Genomic DNA, 25,051 nt, shown 5'->3' on the forward strand with positions numbered 1-25,051 from the left:
CGATCCACCACCAATTTTCACAGTGGGTGCAAGACACTGTGGCTTGTACACCTCTCCAGGTCTCTGTCTAACCATTAGATGACCAGGTGTTGGGCAAAGCAGAAAATTAGACTCCTCAGAGAAGATTATCTTACTCCAGTCCTCTATGGTCCAATCCTTGTGGTCTTTGGAAAACTTCAGCCTGGCTCTCCTTTGCTTCTCATTGATGAAAGGCTTTTTGCTAGCTTTACATGACTTGAGGCCTGCCTCTAGGAGCCTGTTAAGAACTGTTCTTTCCATGCACTTCACCCCAGCTGCCATTTGCCATTCCTTTGGTAGGTCACTTGATGTCATCCTGTGGTTGCTGAGTGACCTTCAAATAAGATAACGGTCAGCCCAGTCACTGGAGAGTTGCTTTTGCCCTCTGCCGATCTGTATCTTTGTTGTCCTCAATGTCTGCTGCTTGACCTTATAATGGACTGCCATTTTACAAATTTTAAGAATGGAGGTAACATGGCGCTCACTGTAGCCCTCTGATAGTAAAGCCAGATTTGAGGCTTTCTTTTCTTCACTCAAGACTTTTCTTTTCAACTACTTTCACATGGTTATAAGTTATTTTTTCATTCCTATTACTTTTGGGATAGTGCCATCCCCTTGTCCTATTGTAAGGAGATTGTGAACACCACAGCAGGGTTTTTTATACTTTCCTTCGTTAAATAAGATTTGGTTCAAGTGATCACCTACTCAGAAGCACATTAAGTAGAATGAGGTGTACTTTGGTTGGAATTCAACTGAAAATGGAATAGAATGGCTGTCAGACATGTAGAGATGGTGATTTTTAGAAAACTGTGCAGTGGTCTCTTAATTTTTGCCAGAGCTGTATATCAGACACTCACTTCGGTGATTTATCTTTTTGGATTTCTTTAGATATCAATATTTCTTTTGATCTTTCAGATCATTTCTATATCTAGCCTGGTTCTTGCCTTGAACTTTGGTCCTTGGGCTTCTGTATCCACCCTGGGAACTTTTCTTTGGTATTCTCCATGGTGCTGTCTGGAGGGACGTAATGGAAAAAGGGAATTATACCTACCGATAATTCTGTTTCCAGAAGTCTTTCAGGACAGCACCCTTATTTCCCTCTCTTATGTTTGTCTTTAGGCTTACACAAGATCGATTTTCTGGCAGATTGTTCATCCATCAAAAAATAGAAAAAAACTTGGCACTCATATAGCAATAAAGCGTGAAAAAAAGTTTCTTTTGTTGTGCATCCATAAAGTGAATAGTTGACAGTTTTCGAGTCCAAATCTGGACCTTCATCAGAACTGGTTCAGTAGACAGAATGAAAACCTCGTGTGTTGTTGTATCAACAGTAATTTCAAGTTGCCTGGATCCCGGGATAGGTCCTGTTTATGTCAGCACTCAGCGCAGACTTGTGGGACCTAAGTCACTGAAGATATCCTCCGTGACTTCGGTCGCACAAGTCTGTGCGCTGAAATACACAGGACCTATCCTGGCAACTTGAAATTAATGTTGATACGACAACACACGACAAGGTTTTTATTCTGTCTACTGAACCAGTTCTGATGAAGGTCTGAATGTGGACTGAAAACGTTCAACTATTCGCTTTATGGATGCACAATAAAAAAAAATTTCTCGCTTTATTGCTATATCAGTACCAAGTTTTTTTCTATTTTTGGATATTTTGGGCTGTATACCCTACTTGAGCACCTTCGATCCCTTTTTATTGTATGAGTGCCGTCCCTCTCTATCTCAACTTGTTCATCCATCAAGTCCAATCGGCTCAATATTAAGATGGAGCAGTTAAAGGGTTTTCTTACATAGATGTTTGTAAGGGCACGTTTAGACTATTTTCATCCATCCTTCTGTGGTACTTTGAAAAAACACTGGAGGGTGGAGGAGGGAGGGGCCTTTCAACCTCTGTAATCATGTCACGCTATAGGTCAAGGAAGGATTACCTACATGGTGCTGTCCTGAGGGATTTCTGGAAACAGAATTACCAGTAGGTCAAATTCCTTTTTTTTTTTAAATAGTTCATTTTTATTAAAATTACACAAGGCTTTTACAAAGAGACATCAGTAGAACATATTTTGATATTTTCAGTTTTACATGGTATCATTATACACTGCTCAAAAATAATAAAGAGAACACTAAAATACCGCATCCTAGGTACCTCTGAATGAAATATTACAGTTGCAAATTTTTATTGATTGCATAGTGGAATTTGTTCAGAACAATAAAACATAACAATTATCAATGTAAATCAAAATGAATCTCCCATGGAGGTCTGGATTTGGAATGATACTGAAAATCAAAGTGGAAAATCAAATTACAGGCTGATCCAACTTCAGTGGAAATGCCTCTTGACAACTCAAAATGATGCTCAGTAGTGTGTGTGGCCTCCACGTGCCTATATGATCTCCCCACAATGCCTGAGCATGCTCCTGATGAGGCAGCAAATGGTCCCCTGAGGGATCTCCTCCCAGACCTGGACTAAAGCATCCGCCAACTCCTGGACAGTCTCTGGTGCAACATGAAGTTGGTGGATGGAGTGAGATATGATGTCCCAGATGTGCTCAATCGGATTCAGGTCTGGGGAATGGCGGGCCAGGCCATAGCTTCAATGGCTTAATCTTGCAGGAACTGCTGACTCCAGCCACATGAGGTCTGTCATTGTCCTGCATTAGGAGGAACCCAGGGCCAACCGCACCAGCATATGGTCTCACAAGGGGTCTGTGGATCTCATCTCCGTACCTAATGGCAATCAGGCTACCTCTGGCGAGCACATGGAGGGCTGAGCAGCCCTCCAAAGAAATGCCACCCCACACCACTACTGACCCACTGCCAAGCCGGTCATGCTGAAGTATGTTGCAGGCAGCAAATCGCTCTCCACGGCATCTCCAGACTCTGTTACGTCTGTCACATGTGCTCAGTGTAAACCTGCTTTCATCTGTGAAAAGCACAGAGCAGAGTGTCAGTGGCAAATTTGCTAATCCTGGTGTTCTGTGGCAAATGCCAAGCATCATGCATGGTGTTGGGCTGTGAGCACAACCCCATCTGTGGACGTTGGGCACTCAGACTATCCTCATGAAGTCGGTTTCTAATCGTTTGTGCAGACACATGCACAATGTGGCCTGTGGAGGTCATTTTGCATGGCTCTGGCAGTGCTCCTCCTGTTCCTCCTTGCACAAAGGCTGAGGTAGTGGCCCTGCTGCTGGGTTGTTGCCCTCCTATGGCCCCCTCCACGTCTCCTGGTGTACTGACCTGTCTCCAGCCTCTGGACACTATGCTGACAGACACAGCAAACCTTCGTACCATCCTGGATGAGCTGCACTACCTGAGCCACTCATGTGGGTTGTAGAGTCCATCAATAATGCTACTACGAGTGTGACAGCACAACCAACATTCAAAATTGACCAACACATCAGCCAGAAAGCATTGGTACTGAGATGTGGTCTGTGGTCCCCACCTGCAGAACCACTCCTTTATTGAGTGTGTCTTGATAATTGCCAATAATTTCCATCTGTTGTCTATTCCATTTGCACAACAGCATATGAAATTGATTGTCAATCAGTGTTGCTTCCTAAGTGGACTGTTTGATTTCACAGAAGTTTGATTTACTTGGAGTTATATTCTGTTGTTTAAGTGTTCAGTTTATTTTTTGAACAGTGAACATTATTGTTACACATAAGATACAATAAAGTTGTCATCTTCCAAGGATTTGATTTTTTTCATTCAATCTAATACACTCCCCCTCCGATAACACTCCAGAGAAATCTGTATTCATATTATTTTTTTATAATGTGTATACAATAGAATATCTGCCTTTCCGTTATCATAATTAGTTTGCTTGTGTACTGCCCCTATTTATATCATTTGACCTGTATTGATCATACCACAAGACATCGCAGAAGCAGTTCCCAAATGGGACGTAGATAAAACTAGAAGGAGAAAAATAGTACAATAGAGTTTAATCCCCCAACCTACTGTCTCCTTCCCCATAATCCTGCAGAATGTAAGCCCGCAAGGGCAGGGTCCTCGCCCCTCTGTACCAGTCTGTCATTGTTAGTTTGTTTACTGTAAGTGATATCTGTAACTTGTATGTAACCCCTTCTCATGTACAGCACCATGGAATCAATGGTGCTATATAAATAAATAATAATAATCGGAAGGAGATGAAGATGATAAATAAGGTTATGCTAACCTGATTTAGTTGTGTATAAACAACATTTCTATGGCTTATAAATCCAGCAGCTGCAGGTCCAACAGACCATCAGACCAAGAAATCACAGATAATGAGAATTTGCTGATAATCTGCACTGCTGATATCACATATAATAGATCCAAGTCCAGACCGAAAGTATTTGCTGTTTTTCCTTTATTCAGTCAACACATTTCAAAGTGCTGCAGTCTTCTTCATCAGGACTGTTGAAGGGGTCACGCTAGGGTGTGATCTTAATTGTCTTTGGCCAAATTGTATCTCTGAGAGATATTTTACGTGCATGGAGAAAAACCACTCGTGATTGACAACACAGTCACTAGCAGCAAATCCGTTTATTGATCGGAAGGCACATCCTTTTATAGATTATCAATGTGAATACTTTTCTGCCCAATGATGACAGAAGTATTCTAGGAGTGATACCTTTATTGGCTAACCAGAAAATAATATGTTTGCAAGCTTTCAGAGCACAGTGGCTCCTTCTTCAGGCAAGATTACAAATAGATTAATAAGAACAAGCACATTTAAAGAATACTACAGGAGGACATTTGTTAGGGGGTGGGAAGTGTCATGAGTCCATAGATAAGCCAAGTTAATCAAATTCCTACAACAAGGATACCATCCACTGGTAATAGATGAGCAGATCCACAGGGCTACAAGGATCCCAAGAAACAGCTTCCTGGATTACAAACAGAGAGGATAACAACAGGGTACCTCTTGTGGTCACATACAACCCCCACATGAGCATCCTTAGGCTACTTTCACACTAGCGTCGGTACGGGGCCGTCACGCTGCGTCGGCCTGACGTACCGACGCATACTGTGCAAGTGCCGGTGCAACGAGGGCAGCGGATGCTGTTTTTCCACGCATCCGCTGCCCCATTGTGAGGTGCGGGGAGGTGGGGGCGGAGGTCCGGCCACGCATGCGCGGTCGAAAATTGCGGACACGACGCTGCAAAAAACGTTGCAAGCAACGTTTTTTGCGGCCGACGGTCCGCCACAACATGACGCAACCGTCGCACGACGTTTGCGACGTGTGTCAATCCGTCGCAATGCATCGGTTAATGTTAGTCTATGGGGAAAAAACGCATCCTGCAAGCACTTTTGCAGGATGCGTTTTTTCTGCAAAACTACGCATTGCAACAGATTGCAAAAAACACTAGTGTGAAAGTACCCTAAGGAAAATTGGTGCTGATCTCCAACCCATATTCCATAGAGATCACAAATTGAAAGACATATTCCCAGAACTACCACTTCTCTTCTATAAACAGCCCCCTAACTTAAGGAATCTGCTTGTCAGAAGTGTCCTCTCATCACCATCAGTGACTGGCACATTCCCCTGTAACAATAAAAAATGCAAAACGTGTACCCACATATTACCAACAAGCATAGTCCGTGTATCAAACACAAATCAGGACTATAAGGTCATGGGTTCCTTTTCTTGTACATCCTCCAACGTGGTGTACATGATACAATGTACGAGGTGCCCTGGAAGTATTTATATTGGGGAAACTATGCTGAACCTTACCAGAGGAGCCCCGGCTGGTGGCGTCCCTGGTTACGGCTGGAAAAAAATGGCCGCCAGCATCTGCGCCAGCTCAGATGTGACGTCACAGATCTACGGAGCAGCGAAAGGGACAAAAAGACTACCAACGCGTTTCAAAGGGATGCGCCCATCTTCGTCAGGGTTGAAGCCCTGTGTTAGAGCTTCCCTTAATATGTGCCTTCGCTGAGAGTGTGTGCCTGCCCCCAAAAACCTCCAAATCCCGCCCCAGGTGTCTTTACCTATATAAGCCTATATTAGCATCCAAATGCCGTCACGCAGTGCCGAACCCTATAATGATATCAGGATTATTGCAAGGAACGTGACTTATGCCAAATAATATTCCGAAAACCTAAATAATGTATATATGTGTATATGACACCCATTCGAAAGACATACATGTGTAAAAAATAAATAATAAACTTTATTTCTAGATAAATACTAAAAATCACTAAAAACCACAAATGTGATGTCATAAAACGTCCATTAAAAGGCACAAACCTCTATACACAGAAATAATGCACCTTTTAAAATATAGATATAAATATATATGTATAAATATATGTGAGGCTGTGTGCCACTAAAAACATCAAGGTTGTACCCAAAGGTGTCATGCAGACACCACACCAAACCTGACGTTTACAGATATACTAAAAATATGAATATACTGAGACACAAAAAGTTAAAAAAATAAAAGTTGAACATGAACCACCGCGTGCACCGCCTAAAAGGCATGAAGTTCAAGCTCATGATTAAGGCCTTTAGGGGTGAGGCAATCCAACCTGAATATCCATTCCGACTCAATTTTGGACATCTGTTTCAGGAAGTTGTCCCCCTTTGCGTTTTGTTGGACCTTTTGAATCCCATAAATGTGATCCTGTTGTGGGCAATGTTTCCTTGTGGTCCCGATGCTGGCTTTGGGTCTGGAAGGAGAAGGAATGCACAAGGCAATGTCTCTGTCCTGCACGGCGGTTTCCCCTATGTGGGGTCTGTTTAGAAGGTTATCAGGAAAAAATTCACAATGGGTGATATGACTCTCCAGTCTGCGTGGGCGCGAGGCTATGTCCCGTACACGGGCCCTTTGTCTCAGAGTCAGCAGTGTCAGCTATATCGGTACAAGGCTCTGACAACAGTCTCCGTTTATCGCCCTCTGGCCTTCAAGTCTTAGGCCTGCTCTCTCAGGATACTCCGCATTAGGAGCCTCTACTCTGACCTCTTGCACGCTGCACATACCCGCCGTAACTGTCAGATTACTCGCACGCTGCAGTTCCCTCAGCTTAACCCCTTTCTGACATCTGACGTACCATCCCGTCGAGGTGGGGTGGGCCCGTATGACCACCGACGGGATAGTACATCATACGCGATCGGCCGCGCTCACGGGGGGAGCGCGGCCGATCGCGGCCGGGTGTCAGCTGCATATCGCAGCTGACATTCGGCACTATGTGCCAGGAGCGGTCACGGACCGCCCCCGGCACATTAACCCCCGGCACACCGCGATCATACATGAACGCGGTGTACCGGCGGTATAGGGAAGCATCGCGCAGGGAGGGGGCTCCCTGCGGGCTTCCCTGAGACCCCCGCAGCAACGCGATGTGATCGCGTTGCTCCGAGGGTCTCCTACCCCCCTCCTCGCCGCATGTCCCGGATCCAAGATGGCCGCGGCATCCGGGTCCTGCAGGGAGGGAGGTGGCTTACCGAGTGCCTGCTCAGAGCAGGCGCTGGTAAGCCTGCAGCCCTGTCAGTGAGATCGGTGATCTGACAGAGTGCTGTGCACACTGTCAGATCACCGATCTGTAATGTCCCTCCCTGGGACAAAGTAAAACAAAAATGTTTCCACATGTGTAAAAAAATAAATAAAAAATAAATTCCTAAATAAAGAAAAAATATATATATATTATTCCCATAAATACATTACTTTAATTAAAATAAAAACAATAAAAGTACACATATTTAGTATCGCCGCGTCCGTAACGACCCAACCTATAAAACTGCCCCACTAGTTAACCCCTTCAGGAAACACCGTAAGGAAAAAAAAAAAAAAAACAGGCAAAAAACAACGCTTTATTGCCATACCGCTGAACAAAAAGTGGAATAACACGCGATGAAAAAGACAGATATAAATAACCATGGTACCGCTGAAAAGGTCATCTTGTCCCGCAAAAAACGAGCCGCCATACAGTATCATCAGCAAAAAAATAAAAAAGTTATAGTCCTGAGAATAAAGCGATACCAAAATAATTATTTTTTCTATAAAATAGCTTTTATCGTATAAAAGTGCCAAAACATAAAAAAATGATATAAATGAGGTATCGCTGTAATCGTACTGACCCGAAGAATAAAACTTCTTTATCAATTTTACCAAACGCGGAACGGTATAAACGCCTCCCCCAAAAGAAATTCATGAATAGCTGGTTTTTGATCATTCTGCCTCACAAAAATCGGAATAAAAAGCGATCAAAAATTCTCCCGTGCCCAAACATGTTACCAATAAAAACATCAACTCGTCCCGCAAAAAACAAGACCTCACATGACTCTGTGGACTCAAATATGGAAAAATTATAGCTCTTAAAATGTGGTAACGCAAAAAATATTTTTTGCAATAAAAAGCGTCTTTCAGTGTGTGACGGCTGCCAATCATAAAAAATAACCCGCTATAAAAGTAAATCAAACCCCCCTTCATCACCCCCTTAGTTAGGGAAAAATAAAAAAATAAAAAAAATGTATTTATTTCCATTTTTCCATTAGGGTTAGGGTTAGGGCTAAGGTTAGGGCTAGGGTTAGGGTTGGGGCTAAAGTTAGGGTTAGGGCTAGGGTTAGAGCTAGGGTTGGAGGTAAAGTTAGGGTTAGGGTTGGGGCTAAAGTTAGGGTTAGGGTTGGGGCTAAAGTTAGGGTTAGGGTTTGGATTACATTTACGGTTGGGATTAGGATTGGGATTAGAATTATGGGTGTGTCAGGGCTAGGGGTATGGTTAGGGTTACCGTTGGGATTAGGGTTAGGGGTGTGTTTGGGTTAGGGTTTCAGGTAGAATTGGGGAGTTTCCACTGTTCAGGAACATCAGGGGCTCTCCAAAAGCAACATGGCGTCCCATCTCAATTCCAGTCAATTTTGCATTGAAAAGTCAAATGGCGCTCCTTCCCTTCCAAGCTCTGCCATGCGCCCAAATAATGGTTTACACCGACATATGGGGTATCAGCGTACTCAGGACAAATTGCACAACATTTTTTAGGTCCAAATTCTCTTACCCTTGGGAAAATAAAAAATTGGGGGCGAAAAGATCATTTTTGTGAAAAAATATGATTTTTTATTTTTACGGCTCTGCATTATAAACTTCTGTGAAGCACTTGGTGGGTCAAAGTGCTCACCACACATCTAGATAAGTTCCTTAGGGGGTCTACTTTCCAAAATGGTGTCACTTGTAGGAGGTTTCAATGTTTAGGCACATCAGGGGCTCTCCAAATGCAACATGGCGTCCCATCTCAATTCCAGTCAATTTTGCATTGAAAAGTCAAATGGCGCTCCTTCCCTTCCAAGCTCTGCCATGCGCCCAAACAATGGTTTACACCCACATATGGGGTATCAGCGTACTCAGGACAAATTGTACAACAACTTTGGGGGTCCATTTTCTCCTGTTACCCTTGGTAAAATAAAACAAATTGGAGCTGAAATAAATTTTGTGTGAAAAAAAGTTAAATGTTCATTTTTATTTAAACATTCCAAAAATTCCTGTGAAACACCTGAAGGGTTAATGAACTTCTTGAATGTGGTTTTGAGCACCTTGAGGGGTGCAGTTTTTAGAATGGTGTCACACTTGGGTATTTTCTATCATATAGACCCCTCAAAATGACTTCAAATGAGATGTGGTCCCTAAAAAAAAATGGTGTTGTAAAAATGAGAAATTTCTGGTCAACTTTTAACCCTTATAACTCCCTAACAAAAAAAAATTTTGGTTCCAAAATTGTGCTGATGTAAAGTAGACATGTGGGAAATGTTACTTATTAAGTATTTTGCATGACATATGTCTGTGATTTAAGGACATAAAAATTGCGAATTTTTCAAAAGTTTTGCCAAATTTCAATTTTTTTTCACAAATAAACGCAAGTTATATCGAATAAATTTTACCACTATCATGAAGTACAATATGTCACGAGAAAACAATGTCAGAATCGCCAAGATCCGTCAAAGCGTTACAGAGGTATAGCCTCATAAAGGGACAGGGGTCAGAATTGTAAAAATTGGCCTGGTCATTAACGTGCAAACCACCCTTGGGGGTGAAGGGGTTGACCACGCCCCCTTTTCTCAACTGCCGGGAATGGGCCTTAAGCTTTCCCCTCTGCAGCATAGTTGACAGCCCCAACAGTTCCGGACCCGTCACAAAGAAAGCACGCCTAGCTGGATTCTTCTCCTTACAGTTTCACAGCAGCATCTTTCATATAGAAGATCATCGAAGTTGGTGTGCATGGTCATCACCGTGGTTTCCTTGGTTTTCATCATAATTTTCTTAAGGCATGGAGCTATGCATGATAGAATTAAGGCTAATGCAATCAAAATACATAGAATAGCTATTCTAAATTTTGTGAGTGCTCTTTGCCACCCATCCCACCACCCAAACCAGGTGTCCCATTGATCCTTTGCCCCTGAGCTTCTGCTAGTTCTTCTGATAGGTCAGTAAGGGCTCTGGATATGCTCCCATCTGAAGCTGTGTTGTTAGGTATGTAAGTGCAGCAGCTAGTATCCATCATTTAGCAGACTCCACTTTTTTCTACCAGGATCATGTCTAGGCCCATCCTGGTCTGGAAGGCCATGATGGATGTGGGGCCTAGTTGCTCAATGAGTCCCCTTATAGCATACTAGTGAAATTAACAAACCTTTACTGATTATAGTATAGCTAGTTTATCCATTTTACATTCTTGTTTATCCCAATCATAGGGATGATTGATTCAAATCCACCTGTTACCTTATTTCTGGCTTTGAACTCGTTAGGTATTCCCTGCGAGACCCCAATGGTGCCTATGTAGATATGGGGTCATTCAGGGAGTATGTAGTTCCCTTTTTACCTTCTTGGGTAGGTAGTCATCTCAGAGTACTTGATCCCATCTGGGTAGATCAAATATATGGAAGGGCATAAGGGCTTTTATCAAAGCACATCATCCTTTCCAAGGGGTGTACAGTCTGGGCCTAATTTTCATGTCATCACATAGCCAATACACATAATGCAATTGGTAAATTTAACCTACCAACAAGGAATCATTGCATGTGCATCCTTTCTGGACCTGGATACCATGATTACAGTAGTCAGTGTAACAATCATGCTGGCATCACTGCATGGCCTCCCATCCCCTACCTGCCTTACACATCTACTTACTCACTACACCGGGCCATGCTGTGAGTTCTGTCTTCTGCTGGCTCCATGCTGTGTGCAGCATGTCTCCTGCCTGCTCTTTGCATACTTCCTGGCTATGTGCATAGGGGGGTGGTGTTGGCACTTCCTGGTTCTTATACAGTGTGCACTTTCCTAAGGTGTCCCCAGCCAATTGCCAAGAGGCCTCAGGTACATAAGGCATTCCCACCCCTAGGGGAATGCCTGAGCAACACTCTTTCTCAGTTAGTGTCTTGCTGATGAGTTGCCAGGTCCTGTATTCCTGTGTCTCTTGTTTTAGCCAACCAGAGGGGCTTCATACAATGGCCTGTAGCTGTGTCTCACATTTCCGCCTCCAGGGGGCTGCATACCCTAGCTCATACCCTCTATACTGAATCTGTACCTGACCTAGTCTGAACTCAGTCCTGTACCTATGACTCTCGTTTCCGCCTCCAGGGGGCCGCATACCCTGGCCCATACCCTCTATCCTGAATCTGTTCCTGTACCTGACCTAGTCTGAACTCAGTCCTGTACCTGTGACTCTCATTTCCGCCTCCAGGGGGCTGCATACCCTGGCCCGTACCCTGTATCCTAAATCTGTTCCTGTACCTGACCTAGTCTGAACTGCCCTATTCCTGTGTGTACTTGTAACCTTGTCTGTAGCCTTTCCTACCCTGCTGGGTGTATCCTTGTGCTCCGCTCTCTGTGTTTACTTCTGCTGTGTTTGCCACAAACTGCGGCTTTGCTCTGCTCTCAGTTCCTCTCCTTGCGGTTCTGCCTTGCTCCGCTCCTTGCGGTTCTGCCTTGCTCCGCTCCTTGCGGCTCTGCTCGTTGCTCTGCAACCAGCGGCTCTATTCTACTCTCCACTCTGCTACCTTGTGGTTCTGCTCCGCTCCTGTTCCGCACTCTGCAGGACCTCACTTCTCCAATCTGAACAGGTTTCTACCTGTTCCCATAAGTCACTCATTCCAGTCCATGTCTCTGTCCTTTCCAAGTCAGTCCCAGCTCCACCCCTTCCTGTATCCCACTCTTATCTGTCTGTATTCCAGTCCCTCTTGTATCAGATCCTTAACCTCCAGTGTGAACAGGTCCTTACTAGTGATGAGCGAGTATACTTGTTGCTCGGGTTTTCTACTTCACATGTACTCAGGCTGTCCTGCAGTCGTAAATCATGCAGCTGCGGTAACTAAAACTAAATCTCAGAGCACTAACAAACACTCGGAGACCACCTGAGCAACGAGCATACTCGCCCATCACTAGTCCCTACCTGTTCCCATATACCACGCATACCTGTCTATGTTCCTATCCTACCCTAACAGGTTCCAGTACCGCTAGCTGTGCCCGCCTCCAGTATCTCAACCGTGCACGCCTGTCCTTCCAGTGTGCCAAATGTGCCCGCCTGTCCTGCCAGAGTACCAGCTGTGCCCGCCTATCCTACCTGCCAGTCCTGCCCATCGACCCTCGCCTGCACCTGAGTGTTCCGTTCCCCAGAGGGATCAGCAGCCACAGCCAGACACCACCCTGGAGTGGTACCTGGCAGCTACCTGCCGCACAAACCTGACCTCACAATCATAGGCTCCAGCGATCACCAAGGTAGCTGCTTAGTCATGACTCTTCCAGGGTTGTCTGGTTTGTGGCACAGTGGGGCCACACCCCCCATGCTCACGCCAACCAGTCAGGCACAAGCGTTACAGTTTGCTCAGGCCATGGCCCCCGCTGAGTCCAAAGGTCCTACGCTCTCGGAGCAAGATAATTTTTTTTTTGCCAGTATGAGCAACCAAATGAATTTGTTTCCCCAATGGTAATTTCTGTTGTAAACTTCTGGCTTACGAAATCAACAAGCACACCGCTTTGGATCTGCCAAAGTACTATGGAGATCCTAAGGAGTGCCAAGGGTTCCTGGAGCGGTGCTTGCTGTACATCGAATTAAATGCTTCCAGTTTCCCCTCTGATTGGGTCAAGGTGGGATTCCTTATTAGGGATGAGCGAGCATATTTGCTAGGATTCGGTACTCGGCTAGTAATGCGGTACTCGAATCCTAGTGAGTATTTCACTACTCGCCTCGCAATATTCGTATCTCCCGCCCAAGATTAGCCAATCACAGTAATGCCACAGCCTTCTTGGTTGTGGGCGGAATTACTGTGATTGGCTGGCTGCACAGCGTCATAGATGAGTCATCATAGTAGGCTGTGACTCATAAGCTCAAGAAATGCCCTGTCGGCACCATTTTCTGCACATTGCATCCGGAACACAGCTAGTGCTAGCATAGGGAGAGTGTGAGCAGCTGCTAGGGAGAGTTGTGCATTTGGAAATCATCCAGAAATCATCTAAAAAAACGCAAAAGCTCTTGTGAGAGCTATTCTAGTAGTAGGTGACTGTAGTAGTACAGGGAGACAGGCAGGAGAGTTACAGTACGTACATAGAACCTCAATATCTCTGCTCTTGCAGAAAGTACTGTATAAGGTCAGGGAGTAGTGACAGTTTTACCAGCTATTCTTGGGGTCACATTTACCCCTGCAGGCCAATTTATTTGCTCTTGTGGTACTGTTTGCACACCGAATAGTACGCATGTTACTGCACAACTGACACGCAGCCAGCTCCGTTGTCTTCTGTGGTGACTGTCGAGCAAAATATTCGGCGTTAAACTCAGATCAATTTTTTGCCTTTACGGTGCTGTTTGCACACCGAATAACACACACGTTACAGAACAACTGACACTCAGCCAGGTGCATTGTCTTCTGTGGTGACTGGTGAGCAAAATATTCAGCGTTAAACTCATTTCAATTTTTTTTCCTTTACAGTGCTGTTTGCACACCGAATAGCAGGCATGTTACTGCACAACTGACACGGAGCCAGCTTTGTTGTCTTCTGTGGTGACTGTAGAGCAAAATATTCGGTGTTAAACTCAGTTCAATTTTTTTGCAGTGCTGTTTGTAAAACACAAAGCAGTACTAGGCTGTAGGGCTACCTTCCACAGAGCACGAACTGTTCCTTGTTCCCCAATATCTGCATCTGAACTTCTATATCTCTCACAAAAAAAAAACAAATTCCCAAAAAGCCTGTTGTGAAGGGAAGTGAACGTGGGGTTGTCAGTGGTGCCTGACAAGGCGCTGAGTCAGTGAGACAGAAGAAGGTTGATGCATCTATGTTCCTGTTGAAAATTCCAGGTCTGGAATGTAAACGTGTCTGGAAGCCAGAAGAGCAAGAGCAGATACTGTCTTGGATGGCAGATAAGGCCTCAATGAAATTTTCTAGTAGCACCCAATCCTCCACAACCACACAGTCTACTGTCGATACACAGAATGCTGGGTCATCCAATCCTCAACCTGTTCCTACTTCCGCCCCCCCTCAGCAGTCACAGGAAACATTTGACCCCATGCTTGGCCACTCCGATGATGTTTGGTACATATTATCCTTTGGTTGCGTCTGGCCTCTCAATGTGCAACATTGAAGAGGAACGTGAGGAGGTATCGTCTGTTCATGGCCAAATATATGAAAACCCACACACAGAAGAAAGCCACTTTCAGCCACGTGGAGGCTGATGATGATGAGACACAGTTGCCATCTGGCCAGCCGACAATGTCAACACGGAAGAAGGATGACTTGTACGACCAGGTGGTCGATGATGAGTCCACTGATCCTACCTGGACCGTTGGTACGCATAGCCAACACAGCAGCACAGCGAAAGAAGGTGGATATGTAGCACCAACAATTAACCGAGGGCTACTGGTTTGAGCAGAGTGCGGAGTGTGTCAATGGTTGCCAAGAGCAATCCCTCTGTGTCCCAAGTCAAGGCAAGGTGGCATTCATCCTCTGTCTAGAATTTTTTTTGGATGGTCCTTCTGAACCAAACCTTGCCATCTGTAGCATCTTCCATACGAAGCTGAGCAGAGGCCAGGGCAAAGGCAACCAGAGCACAACCAGTATGTGTAAACACATGGCAGCCAAGCACCCTAGTCGGCGGAACAACAGAGTACCAAATCAGTGTCTGTGAGTCAAACCACTGCCATCTCTCTTGTGATCCATCCTTACCAATCTGCTGGCCAGGAATTAGATGCCCATACCTCCTGCTCACAATCTGCAGTTGCAGAGATACAGGACACAACAATCCCATCCACTTGTTTGTCCCAGCCAAGAGTCCAGTTGTCCGTTCCCCAGATCTATGAAAGGAAGCGTAAATACCAACCCACGCACCCACAAGCACAAACACTAAATGCGCACATTGCCAAGTTGCTAGCCGTGGAGATGTTGCCACTTAGGCTTGTGGGGACCGTATTTCCATGATTTCTTAGCTGTGGCTGCCCCACGTTACTCTGTTCCCAGCCGGCACTATTTTTCCTGGTGTGCCATCCCTGCATTACACCAGCACGTGTTAAACAATCTAAAGCGTGCACTCACCAATGCCGTAACCAGGAAAGTCCACCTAACAACAGACACGTGGACAAGTAGTTGTGGACAGAGATGATACATTTCTGTCATGGCACACTGGCTGAACCTGGTGGAGGGTGGGACAAAGTCGCAAACTGGAACATCAGTTATCCTACCCAAGCCACATATAGCGGGCACAAACTTAGTCATGGTTTCTGCATCATATACATCAAGCCTCCCCTCTTCCTCCTACTCTTCCACCTCCTCATCCTATGCTGAATTACCCTCCACATCACTCACAAGTTGGGAACTGTGCAGCAGCGCATCGGCAAAGCGGGAATACGATCTGCTGAAGCTGATCTGTTCAGTTCCAACATCACACACTGCAGCAGAGCTGTGGAAAGGAATAAAACAGACCGATCAGTGGCTCTCCCCACTGCAACTCGAACCCGGTCAGGTTGTCTGCGATAATGGGCGTAACCTGGTGGCGGCATTAAAGCTCAGAAAGCTTGTACACGTGCCATGCATGGCTCACGTGCTGAACCTAGTGGTTAAGAAATTTATCAAAACATACCCTGACTTGCCATACCTACTTGAGAAGGTGCGCCATATTTGTGCCCATTTCTGCCATTCCTCTACCGCTGTTGCCGATCTTGCAGTGCTTCAAAAGCAATTTAATTTGCAAAATCACTGACTCATTTGCGACCTGGCCACACGGTGGAACTGAACATATCATATGTTGGCAAGGATTAGTGAGCAGCAGAGGGCACTTTCTGAATACCAGCTTAAACATGCCTGTCAGACTGCGACTCAGCCAAAACACATAACTGTCGAGTGGGTGTGGATTGCTGACATTTGTGAGGTGCTTGATAACTTGTGAGTGGTGATGAGGCTATTTTTAGTGTTATCATCCCAATGCTATGTATGTTGAAAGAATCGCTGCATAATCTAAAAATCAGTCTGTATGGAGCAAGATTTCACACTGGGTGATCCTACCCAGCCCAGCCAATATCATGATGAGTATAGAAGAAATAGGAGACAAAAAAGCGCAAATAGGGTCTTATCCTCAGGACTGCTCTTACAGAATTATAAGAGAACTGCTCACCTGGTGGTGCAAAGTAAAGGCGTGTAATTTGTCAGCTGCTGCAGATCCACAGGTCGGCGCTGCGACCTCTTAGAGACGTTATAATAGATGAATGTGGTTATAATCTGCGCTGCTGTAACAAATAATGAATCCAGATATAGTTGTAAGGTGTTCGGGTGGTTTATTCAACGCGTTTCGAAGCTCATGGCTTCTTCTTCAGGAAGTTTCCACACAAAGATATACCTTTAGATATATCTTTGTGTGGAAACTTCCTGAAGAAGAAGCCATGAGCTTCGAAACGCGTTGAATAAACCACCCGAACACCTTACAACTATATCTGGATTCATTATTTGTTACAGCAGCGCAGATTATAACCACATTCATCTATTATAACGTAAAATATCATGATGAAGCAAGATTGGGTGATAAAGAGGAGGAGGGAGAGGACTTATTTTTATGTGGTACAGAGGGGACTCCCAACCCCAGCTTCAGGTCTGTCCAGCATGGGTGGGCTGGAGAGGAGGAGGAGGAGAGGGTGGGTATTGTTCCTCCTTCTGGGGCCACAGAACATTTGCCTCAGTGCAGCTTGGCACACATGGCACAGTTCATGTCTAATTGTCTGTCCAAAGACCCTCGCGTGAACCCCATTTTCAACAGCAACTTATACTGGTTGGCCACCTGAATCCATCAAGAGGGCTGTTGTCGATCATTTGATGTTGTCGATCATTTGATGACAGCATCAGACTCAGACACCGCTGGTAGCAGAGGTACCAGCTCTTTGCAACAGCATGCATTAATGGGGAGAGACACGCCCAGCTGGTACAAAAGAGGTGGGGGGAAAATGTTCACAAACTGGGCCATCTTCAATAAACCGGCTCATCAGCAAGGGCTATGTGGACTGGTAACAATGTAAAGCAGGCAGAAGTTGAACAACATGATCAATGTGTATCTAAGTGACAATACCTGTGTCCTTCCTGATGCTTCAGTTCCATTTAATTTCTGGGTATCCAAGCTGCACAGTTGGCCAGACCTCTCCTTATATGCCTCGGAGGTGCTGGCCTGCCCTGCTGCTAGTGTGATGTCAGAGCATGTTTTCAGTGCCGCTGGAGCAATCATCACATATACATGCACACGGCTGACTACAGAGAATGCACACAGGATGACTCCCAGAAATTGGCTGGAGGCCATTTTACAGGTGTAGTAATTATACTGAATAGCTCTGAGCGCTGAGCGCATTTAGCATATGCTTGCTCTGCCCCATTAAAAATGGGGGAGTGTGGCACGTGCGTACTAGGTGTGCCGCTGGGTGTTGCAGCGCTCACACAACCAGGAAGCAGGAGTATGCAGATGATTTGCTCCAAGGATCCGGGGCAGTGAGTAAGTGTCCCAGCATGGAGGGGGAAGGTGACACCATGCAGCGGTGCTGGTAGTAGTGCTAAAAACACATTCTGCCATCATGGATTAAAATCTTTCAGGGCACGCAAGGTTCTGTTGCTCACGCCAGCGCATGTCAAGGCCCGTTAGAATTTCACCAATTGCCATCTGGATGATCCAGAGGAGGCAATGGAGAAGGTCATGTAGTAAGATGAGACAAAAATAGAACTTTTTGCTATCAATTACATGACCATATTGGAGGAAGAAGAACACTGTTCGAACCATGAAGCATGGTGGGGGAAACCTCATTCTTTGAGGGTGCTTTTCTGCAAAGCAGACAGGACAACTTCACTGTATTGAAGGGAGGATGGATGGGTCATGGATTGCAAAATTTTGGCCAACAACCTCCTTCTTTTCATAGGAGCATTGAAGATTGGTCGTGGCTGAGTCTTCCAGCATGGCGATGACCCAAAACACACAGCAAGAGCAACTAAGGAGTGGCTCTGTAAGAAGCATTTCAAGGTCCTGCAGTGGCCTGGCCAGTCTCCAGTCCTGAAATCAATAGAAAATCTTTGGAGAGAGCTGAATATCAATGTTACACACCGACAGCCCCGAAACCTGAACGATTTGGAGCAAATCTGTATGGAGGAATGGGTCAAAATCCCTGCTGCATTGTGTGCAAACTTGGTCAAGGACTACAGGAAATGTCTGACCTCTTTAATTTCAAACAAAGATTTCTGTACCAAATATTAAAGAAGTTATCCACTACCCTAATTCATTTTATTTTTTATTTATTAATCTATTATGTGCAGTAAATGCATCCATACTCTTATTATAGTAATATATACCTTTATCATGCAGATAGCATCACTTGTGTCTGCCAATTCTTATGGGTATTTCTTTGCATCCTGAACAATTTTCCAGACATTTGTCACAGGTCATAGGTGAGGATGTTACCATTAGTAGCCATTCAAGCCCATTTGTGTCAACTTCTGTGCATGTTATCAGGCCAAAATCCCCAGGGTATGTGAACTTTTGATCAGGGTCATTTGGATGCTTTGGGTTGTCATTATGATTTAAAAAGAGAAAACACAATAGTTTGACAATAAATGGCTTCACCCAACCACTAACCATGAGTGGAGAAAATGTTTTGGTGTTATCATTCATATTCTCTGAAAAAAAGGCCAAGAAGCCAAAAGTTCTGCCAGGGTATGTAAACTTGTGAGCACAACTGTATAACAATGTATTTTTATGGTGCCTGTATACTGAGGTGAAGAAAAATATATTTTTTGCTCCTATAAAAGTATTAAAAATAATAAGCAATTACAAAAATGCTTTTTTTCCATTAGGCTCCCAGATCTTGAACCCGTGGCCTCAGCATTACTGACAGGTACTTTCAGCTGCTGAGCCACAATCTCTGCTGAAGGCTCTGGCAGAATTCTGTGTACTTGATCCATATTCCAGGCTCTGACTACAGGCAGATTATACTGATAGAAATACACTGCTGTGTACAATGGATGTTTCTGTGTCCTAGAGGAGAACAAGAGATTTTTTCATCCTATAAAATTACTAAAAAATAATAATGAAAAACACTTGATAATGAAAAAATAATGTCATCACAAATCCGTAAATGACCCAGACATATTTGTGTCAATATAATCGTAACGACCCGCACAACACAGCGATCAGATTATTTACAGGAATTGGTAAATTATGGGGGAAAAAAAAGGCGTAATTGATATTTTTCTCTATTAAACCCATAAAATACTGTAATAAAACTGTAACGCTGAGACCGTGTTCACACATAGCGTAAATGCCGAGTTCTTTCTTCTGCTTTTTTTCTGCATGTGTCCACACCAGATTTCCCCCCCCCATTTTTTATGCGTTTTTGAGGCAGATATGAAGCCGCGTTTAACAATTTATTAATAGTACAGAAAAGCTTTGTTTCTGCGCTTAAAAATGTAACTGCGTTTTTTTCTCTTCATACATTTTTTTTCTTCTTACGTTTTTTCAGAAGAAGCCTATAGAGAAAAAATGCATCAAACCCCAGAGTTCAGCAGCGTCTTCAGGCCACAGAGAGCGGAGATTTCATGGAATCACGTCCACTCTGCTGTGAAATGTAGATCATGTTCACATGTAGAGTAAATGCTGAGGATTTTCTGCTGCCTTTTTTTCATATAAATTCTGCTGTTTAACTGTCCAAGCAAAGTGGATGAGATTCCATGAGATCTGCGCCGCTATTAGGATCCAGCAATCAGTATCTCACATTATGTAACAGTCAGTATTTCTCTATATGTCGTCCCTCCGCCTGTTACCGCTGTTCTTCCTTCCCCTTTTCTTTCCTTGCCTTTCCTGTTCCTTTTCTTCTCCTCCGGCCTTTTAAATGTTTTATATATAAGGTATTATATATGTACAGTAACCCCTTCCCCTGCCTATCCTGTACAGACCAATATTTTTCATTGTCCTTCTATCCCTTTTATTTTTCCCTTTTCCCCAATAAACCATATTTCCCTCCCCCTTCTCATCCTTAACCCTTTCCACCCTGTATTTTGCCTCTATCTTTCATCCCTTTATATTTCTCTTTTTTCCTGTTATTTGGTTCTTGTCTGTGTCCTTAAATCCTTAATAAAAACTACTATAACATAGAAGACGCCTGCTGTGCCCCAAGGATGTGGCTAATCTGTGCGGTTTTGTTGCTTTTTTTCTCGTCTTCTATGTGGAGCCTAATAAAAACGCAGGTAAAAATTGCAGAAACTTTATTAATTGTAGAATCAAAGCTTTTCTGTGCTATAAAAAGTGAATGAAAAATGTGGCTTCACATCTGCACCAAAAACGCATCAAATAAGGGGGAGAAGATTGTTATTGTGGAGTTTCATCCTGCAGAAACCAAAAAACACAGTGTTTCTGGAACGTGTGAACACGGCCGTACAGACACAACAAAGCTGGATGTCGTATAGTGACGCTACATAACGATGAGGAAGTTCTGGAGGCTCCGACTGTGAATGAAGGAACAAACAATAATCCCCAGGTCCCACACACGCTGGACCAGAGACCCCTGAACCCACCTGCTCCTCTCTAGTCCCATCTGTCCCGGATACAGCGGACAGTCCGGAATTTGGGTCTACTTCCTGCAGTCTCAGGCGTCTGCTGAATTTTCCTCACAACCAGCGTCCCTCTGACAACTCCTCCTGCTGGGAGAGAAAGAAATGGTAAATGGGTGTGGATTGGGGGGTGGACAAAATTTGCTGCTATGTGCACTGCATGATCTGTGCTTCAAAATTTGGGACATGTGCACAATTACTTGGTGTAACACTAGTGGATGTGGACCCACTGCACAACGGGTCGGGCTCACCCTGGAGGGGTGTAACTAGGTGTCCACCAGGTCTTCACTAGAGTTACTGATGGAGAGGACAGGCTGGACAGCTGATAGACACAGGTACTACTCCAGGGTAGTCACCAGGACTGGAGCAGCTGATCGGGGGTCAGAGACACAAGTGTGAGGTACAACAGGCAACACAAACTGGACATGTACAGAATAAACTGCCTAGGAACCAACATTCAGCAGGGCGGTGGGTGGAGCTGCCTAATATAGGACCTGCCGGCACAGGATAGGCTGGGGACCTAATCTCTGAAGGACACAGCAGGGTTATATTACTGTAGAGACCGGCCAATCCTGCCATAAGGCCAAATGGAAGCAACATGCTGAGAAGCCGTGCGGTGACCATAGTGAGTAGGGAGGCGCTGAGAGGGCAGGTGAGGTACCACCGTGACACCTGGTTAGGGGCCCACTCAGATGTTTCCCCCCTGAGCTGAGCCCCTCACTGCGCCTCAGAACAAATGTAATATTATCTTCACAACCGAGTGATAAAGAAACCAGTGACAGCTGTGGGATAAAAATGCCCATTACACCCTGAGATGACTTCCCTGGTGGGTACAGGGTCCGAAATGGGGTCACTTTAGGGGGTTGTATGCTGTTCTGTGTACGGCATCAATGGTGGGAGCAGCGGAGATTCTCTTCTCACTGGGATCCCACTCCACTCGCTCCTCACACTCAGCAAGTGTCTGCACTGCGGCCTATATACCCGAAGCATCGCACACGGCTCCGCTCTGTGCGCAGCGTACACCATGTACTTCTATTATATTTGGAGCGCCCCCACACCGCCGCAGGGCCGAGGGGTACCCGGAGCCGGGCCTCTAGGTCTCAGTCCTGGGGTTGTCACGGTGGCTAGACCCGGTCCGTGGCCCTGTCTGTCAGTGGGGGACGTCCGGTGCAATAAGTGGTGTAGTAACGGTGTAGCGGTGCAGTTGTGGGGTGCAGGTCGCGGTAAATAACGAGGACACCAGGTTGCAGTCTCTTTACCTCTTTACTGAAGCTCTCTGGGTCCTCAGTCCAGAATACGGCTCACCAGGCTGCGCAAGTCCGGCCGGTCCAATGGCACTTCCAGAGCTCTCCTTGCAGGTGGAAATCGGTGCCTTCCTTCTAGCGCTATGTGTTGCAGTCCTTCCCTGCTGTGCTTACGGAAAGTACCCCACAACTGTTGTGTCTGTTTCTCGTGTTCCCTCACAACAACTTAATTCGCAATGATCTTCCTCGTCCCTCCAGATACTATGGTAGGAACGCACCCGTATGACGGGGAGGCTCGGAGATCTTCCGGGACTCTATCTGCGCCCCTCTCCTGTTGGTACCCCCCTTTGCCTTCCTGGGTGATGCGTGAGACAGTCCGCCTAAAGCTAACTGCCCTGCCGTAGGTCTGAGGTATGGCTTGAAACTCTTTACCTCCTCGGCGTTCCGGCCACCGGTAGTGCGCCTCAGTAAGGTGCTGCCTCTTTCAGCACAACCCTCACTGGTATCTCCTTTCGCTTGATTTCGTTTCTCACTCAGCACAATCTATCTCGCTTCTTAGTCCTTTCTTGAGTCCCGCCGCTTCCAGGAGCCTGCGCGGACCCGTTACGTTCTTTCAATGCCAAGCCTCTGCCAGGATCCCACCCCTGGCAGAGACCCTACAGTCTCTCCCTTCACAACACCCCCTGCCACGGGGTGTTGCTCCGTTCAATCCCGTCAGCGTTCTCTCTAACTTCCTGCCTGACCCCCAGTTTACCCACTATGGTGGGGAGTGGCCTAATGAATAGCACCCTTAGCTCCCCCCGGAGGCCCAGCTGTGAAATGTATTGGTGACTGTGATACCTGCTCAGAGAACTTCTTCAGTGCCATCGAACGCACCATGGCCCCCCTTAGTGGCTGAGCCATGATACTGCAACGACCAGGACTCTGGGGCGCTGCACTCCCCCCTGGTTAAACACAGTACTCCGGGACTGGGAAGAAAAACAACAATACAGGTTAGCAAAAAGACATACAATTTTGTTGAGTGCAAATAACAGTAAGTATACTTAAGTAGGCTTCCCTTTATGGGAGGTGAGGACACTTTTAACGTTACAAACATAATCAACATTATAAATTACAGAGCATAAATAACTTCTGTTACCCAACCGGGTATTCTACTTAGTGCAATTTTTGGAACAATAACTTAACATTGCCTTTAAGAAACTCACACTCTTAGTCTATCAAAGGCCTTCCTATAATCACATTATAAGGCATTTCAACTTTACATTCTCCTTCTTGTGAACCTGCAGGACCGCCTGTCCCTACGGCACCAGACCTACTGCCTCTCCTTTCTTTTACAGGACCGCCCTGTTCAGCCAGGGCCTACTGCCTTTCGCTACTATACACAGTATAGACATAACATTCCTTTCATTTAAAGAACTCTGAGCCCGCTCTACTCGGCTCCTTTAAGGACTCACTCTCTAACCCCTACGGGTTCACTCTCTGTCCTTAGTAACAAAGTAACTTTTCAATGGGGACGCGGGGTTTACCTTCTATCCTCACCTTCATTACTACTTCTTTTACTTTCAACTATGCAGGCTTCTACATCTACCCCTACGGGCTCTCTGCATCTTTCCTTTCTACAAAACATTATTCAGATTTCACATTTCAACAACTTCAACACATATAACTCGGCATGTAAAACAGTTACATTTTCTTTTTCAAGGCATCATTATCACATTACTGTTCGGTAACAGTATCTCTTTCAAATTTACTTCGTCACATCCCCTTTAAGAGGGGACCAAGTCTTTCTGAGGTAGCTCGTCTTCTCAGCCTACCAGTCTTATGCAAAGTTCCAGCCCGGGATCTTCACAAAGTGTCTTTAACTAGGACTAGTAGGAAAGGTTTCTTCGCAAAGTGTCTTTAACTAAAACCAGTAGAGAAGGAATCTTCGCAAAGTGTCTTTTGGCTCAAACCAGTAGGGCAAATATCTTCGCAAAGTGTCTTTGGCTAAAACCAGTAGGGAGCACCCTTAAGAAGGTGCAAACTTTTTACAAGGGAGAGTTTGAATCATGCGCAGTCCATGATTTCTGCAGTTCTTTAAACTTTTGTGCAACATCTTCAGACAAGGAAAACAAACAAAGAGGATCCCGGGTTAACAGAGGGATCACCTTTAACCCTAGACGGGTTTAGCAGCAAACAGGAACAGTTAAAGGAATGAACAGTAACTATGTACATTTTCACAAGCAGTGAAATCTTATTCTTCTTTCAGAAGTTTCCATGAGGTGCCACCTGGCGAGCGGACCCCTGCGATTCAGGTGTCAGGTCCACTCCCGCTGCCAGATACACCCCGTGGGTTCGGGTCTGTTGTACGACCAGGTCGTGCGCGGCGATCAAGGTCTGTGTCCCCACTTCTCTCTGTGCTGGTACATCAGGAACATCGGTCACTCGAAGGGGCACCTCCTTAGGCACGACGGTGGTGGCGGCGACCGGGTGGCAGATCGCAAGTTCTGCGGTCAGGCAGGTGGGGCCGACCAGGGTGGTTACAGATCGGTCACACGGCGGCACTTTGGCTACAGGGGCTGGTTTCTCTTTCTTGTAGACATTCAGAGCAAACCACCCTTTTTCCCCAAGATGCCGGGTGTAGGTAACACTGTCTCCCGGATAGAGGTCTCGATCGGGGTGACCCTCTCTAAGGTGTGACTCGACATCCCGTCGGTTAACAAAGACCTCCGCGTATAGCCCCGGTTCTTTAATGAAGCCCCAGCCTCCTTGGAGTTTAAAGACGGT

The 25,051-nt window shown here is 45.4% G+C and overlaps 1 long non-coding RNA gene across 1 annotated transcript; it reads right to left on the bottom strand.

Moving 5' to 3' along the window:
* Positions 1–9,228: 9,228 nt before the first annotated feature.
* LOC143767722 (uncharacterized) lies at positions 9,229–21,962 on the bottom strand. Its single transcript, XR_013213757.1, has 3 exons — positions 21,293–21,962; positions 21,006–21,128; positions 9,229–9,392 (listed from the first exon to the last, which is right to left on the bottom strand). It is a non-coding gene; the product is annotated as an uncharacterized LOC143767722 (long non-coding RNA).
* Positions 21,963–25,051: the final 3,089 nt, after the last annotated feature.

Source organism: Ranitomeya variabilis, chromosome 4 (genome assembly GCF_051348905.1).
Source record: "Ranitomeya variabilis isolate aRanVar5 chromosome 4, aRanVar5.hap1, whole genome shotgun sequence".
Lineage (NCBI taxonomy): Eukaryota > Metazoa > Chordata > Amphibia > Anura > Dendrobatidae > Ranitomeya > Ranitomeya variabilis.